General features: G+C 35.4%; 1 protein-coding gene across 1 annotated transcript in view; it reads left to right on the forward strand.

Annotated features, from left to right (window-relative positions):
* Positions 1-5,000, forward strand: part of LOC136832277 (uncharacterized) — a 236,354-nt gene that overhangs the window by 51,261 nt on the left and 180,093 nt on the right. The window lies entirely within an intron of this gene.

The following is a 5,000-nucleotide window of genomic DNA, read 5'->3' on the forward strand; positions in this document are numbered from 1 at the left end:
TTAATTCCTCTTCATTCACCATCACACCCAAGCTAAATTTACTTATAATCCACTTTGTGGATCACTTATTCTTAAAACAGATTATTCCCAGCCCATAAACATAAGTTAAAACTTATCTCCTTAGAACTTATCTCTAAAAATGTAGGCTGCATAAATTTCAGTAGCTTTCTCTAACAACTCCTCCTGCATCTACAGACAAGGCCTAAGGCCTTCCGACCTGAGGTTGGACGCTAGGAAGACACCCGAAATAGGAAGGAATTAAGCTTCTCTATAAGAGGACCTATTGGAATGCTAATGGACCTTCATTTGGCGTCTTACCTCTGCTCCTCGGGAAGGGAAAGATAATCTTCTGGAGACAATGCCTTATCGAGTATTCTGTGAATCATTGTCTGCTGGATAAACATACCCCAAACTGAATACAAGGTCTACTCCAGAACGCGCCTGAAAAATACTTGAGAATCGGAAGTCTCAAATTCGGATTTTATTTTAACAGTTAAAGTTAAAGTTAAAGTTCTCATGGGCCCCTGTAGGCTCATAGGGCAGGCGCTGATCTCCTGTTTCTTAGGCCGACAGCCACTGGGGGTGAAAAAAAGATATTACAGCATTTATAAACTGAGTTCATTCCGTGGGGTCTTCGTGGGTGTGACTAATACACTCAAATTTTCAGTGATTTCTTCTTGAATTATTCAAGATTTTCATTGTTTGCTATCTACTCGATGAGTTCAATCAGTTTTCAGTGAATCACGATAATCTTGTGTCCAAAGAATACCTTTCAGTTAATAAGGTACTATAACAGGCATTGTAGTAATAATTATCAATGCAAAATTCATTGAGGCACCGTAACATACTTATGTAACTAAACTGAACCTAATTCTTGTAATTCTAAAGCATATGTGATTAAAGATGTTTAAAACGAATGCTTTCTATAAAGCAAAAATGTAAAATTATCTAATGCACTCGATACAAGTATTCTACTGCACTTCAATGTTTGATTTCTCTTTATGAACAGCTAATTATTGAGAAAAACTAATTCAGAGATTGTTATGAAACATTCCATAACACAAACATTGAATCTGGAAAATCTACTCTCTCTCTCTCTCTATCCCCAAGGTTATTTGTTTCTCTTTTCAATAATTTTCCTATTCACCGATTCTATATCCCCAGGCCTACGTTGAAAAAAAATTGACAAAAAAAAAATAAATCGGCAGGCATTGGAAATGAATTATTGAAGACCCCGCCCCCCTTGAGGAGATGAATTTCCCGATGAATTATTCATATTTTTGTTTCGAGAATAAACACGAAAACAGGAAACTGATGCCTCCGGGCGGCCTGGTCCCCGTAAACCAAATACTTTTTTTTTTCTTTTCTGTTGCCAACTTGTGAGGGTTTAGAAGCAAACAACAGAAGATCCCATTGCATTGTTGCGTTGATGACTTTTCGTTATAACGGTTAGGGCGATTTCAAAGTCCTTTTTTACGTCAAGCGCACTGTAATAATAATAATAATAATAATAATAATAATAATAATAATAATAATAATAATAATAATAATAATAAAAATAATAATGATTTTAGCCGTGCAACGTAATAAATAGTGAAATCGATAATATATCCTGAAATGATTATTATTGTAACAGACCCCTCAATACTTTAAGCTATATTTCGAATGTCATTCATAAGCCATAATGAAATTATTATACTTAAGCAAAAGCACTGATACCTTTCTCTTTCCTTTTCTTTTTATTTTCTCTTTCTCTTTTCTTTTTTTAACGTCTGCTGCCGTTATTCCATTATAAGGGTTTCAGTTCAAAATATTCAGCATATTCCTTCATAGAAAAAATATGTGTATAAAGACCTCAACTCTTTTATCCATCAGTCAGTTTATTAACATATTTATCAATTTGTTTTAATTTGCATATAAACCGGTTTATCGATAGTAATCCACGACGCTCAGAATATATCATGAAAATATTCACTGAAAAAATATATTATAACGTAGATGACTGATTCTACGGATTTTTACTGTTTAATTACCACCACTAAAACGTTAAAGTATTTTAGGTTTTTATACAACATCTGTAAATACATGTATATATAACCTATGTATATATAACCATATATATATATATATATATATATATATATACATATATATATATATATATATATATATATATATATATATATATATATATATATATATATATATATATATATATACGTACACAAGGGGGAGAGAGAGAGAGAGAGAGAGAGAGAATCTGTCACGCCCCTATCAATGTCTATGGTATTTCCCCCTCAAAACAAGCCCTGAGAGCACAAAGCATTTGGGTGGTCTCTGCTTACAAATATTTATACGTTCGGTGTCAGTGACTGGCGGATATGAAACGCAGGTTTCCCCGAGCAACGGTTTAAGAGAGAAATCTCTCCCCCGTCATGTTTACCTTTACAGGCCGTAAACGAGAAATGTGGATATACACGGGGGTGATTTATGCCTATCTGCCGCTTAAATATTAATGTTTTAGGGTAACCTAGTGTTTATGAACCAAACACCATGTGGTAAGTAGCAAGTAAACATCAGATCACATAAAATGTCCATATGACAACCAGCCCCTTTCCCTATAAACACATACAAACGCCATGTGCTGAATAAAAAGGTAACAGAAGATTATATAAACATACACAGACGCCCATACAATCACTGGATTGTTCTGAGTCATTCTAGCACAAATTGCGTGTTTGCCCAGACTTTCCCCATACCACTGCAAGTTTCAAATGCCCACACTTGCCCCATTTCAAATGCCCAGACTTGCAACCACTGTTTCAAATGCCCAGACTTGCCCCATACCACTGAGTTTCAAATGCCCAGACTTGCCCCATACCACTTCAAGTTTCAAATGCCCAGACTTGCCCCATACCACTGTGAGTTTCAAATGCCCAGGCTTGCCCATACCACTGCAAGTTTCAAATGCCCCCCAGTGAGTTTCAAATGCCCAAACTTGTCCCATACCACTTCAAGTTTCAAATGCCCAGACTTGCATACCACAAGTTTCAAATGCCCAGACTTGCCCCATACCACTGCAAGTTTCAAATGCCCAGACTTGCCCCATACCACTGCAAGTTTCAAATGCCCAGACTTGCCCCATACCACTGCGAGTTGCCCATACCACTTCAAGTTTCAAATGCCCAGACTTGCCCCATACCACTGCAAGTTTCAAATGCCCAGGCTTGCCCCATACCACTGCATACCACTGCAAGTTTCAAATGCCCAGACTTGCCCCATACCACTGCGAGTTTCAAATGCCCAGACTTGCCCCATACCACTGCAAGTTTCAAATGCCCAGACTTGCCCCATACCACTGCGAGTTTCAAATGCCCAGACTTGCCCCATACCACTGCAAGTTTCAAATGCCCAGGCTTGCCCCATACCACTGCAAGTTTCAAATTCAAGTTTCAAATGCCCAGACTTGCCCCATACCACCCAAATGCTGAGGCTTGCCCCATACCACTGCAAGTTTCAAATGCCCAGAGTTGCCCCATACCACTGCAAGTTTCCAATGCCATCTGCATCACGAAGTGAATGATTAAAAAAAATCCAATTATCTTGTGCGCTCTTACCCCATACTAAACTACATATTTGGCGTTTTACGTTCATGGTGTGATGTGAATGTCCTCTCCCAAATTAAACACAAGCGCCTTTATGCAAAACGTATACATTGAAATGTTGGCAAGCACCAGCAATTTTACATATTTTTTTTCTTTTACTAATGCACTATTTACTCTAATAAAGGTGTAAAGATGTCTTCAGTGAAAAACCAAGAGATTGCTTACTATTACACGGATTTTTTAAGAGCTGAATCAGGGATGAGCCCCGTATAGAAAATACCTGATTATTAGTATATCTGTTGTTATTCAAAAAAGTAGTCATTCAGAATTTTAAAAAATGTAAATATATCTAGCACTATAAAATGATATTCCAGCACGTGAAAATATATATTAAAAAAACGCAGATAAAAGAATAAGATTAAATCTACCTCTCACCTTAGGAGCAATGGAAGTTTGAAAGACATCCGACATGCAATATTTTCTGAAATGAGTTTTCAAATAAGGATATTAAAAAGCTTAATCGGTCTATATCCTTCTGCATCTCATTAACAAGAATGAAAAAAAGCTTAATCGGTCTATGTATATCTGTATCTCATAAATATGAATAAAAAAATAAACAAAGCCTTTCCCGTCTATCTCTATCTGTATCTCATAAAAATGAATGATAAAAAGCTTAACTGGTCTATCCATATCTGTATCTCATGAACATGAATGCAAAAAATGACTAAAAATGTAAAACTGTTGACGGAAGTAATACATTTCGCGACACGTAACTTCCTTTGAACTGTAGCAAGCTTAGTAAAAAAAAATAATAATTTAGAACTGAAAAAAAAGCTAAACAAATACCGGGGCTGAAACTTAACACAATTATTCTCCTGGAACCCGGCTTTGATCCTTCGCGTCAATAATTGACTTTTTATATACTTATATTTATTTTGCTGGTCAAAGCGTTCTCGCGTTTCAGGAATCGATAGTTTTAAAAAAGAAGCGAGTTGTTTGTCTCTGCTTCTGACACTAAAGCACCTTCCTGCATCGACGCTAACACACAACATATATATATATATATATATATATATATATATATATATATATATATATATATATATATATATATATATATCTATCCTGATGTAAGTCAGAAATTTATTTCTAATATATATATATATATATATATATATATATATATATATATATATATATATATATATATATATATATATTTGAGAAACTTTTGTATATGTAGTTCCTCTTCCAAACTGTTACACCTTGCCAGTTGCAAATTTATTTGCATAGATAACTTTTCACAAGGAACCTATTGCTATACATTACAGTTTGCAAAGGCGCCGCCCTCAGGGCTAAAATCTCATATGAATTTTCCAACCTGTTTCCTTTTTA

The sequence above is a fragment of the Macrobrachium rosenbergii genome, chromosome 49 (assembly GCF_040412425.1).
Source record: "Macrobrachium rosenbergii isolate ZJJX-2024 chromosome 49, ASM4041242v1, whole genome shotgun sequence".
NCBI classification, from domain to species: domain Eukaryota; kingdom Metazoa; phylum Arthropoda; class Malacostraca; order Decapoda; family Palaemonidae; genus Macrobrachium; species Macrobrachium rosenbergii.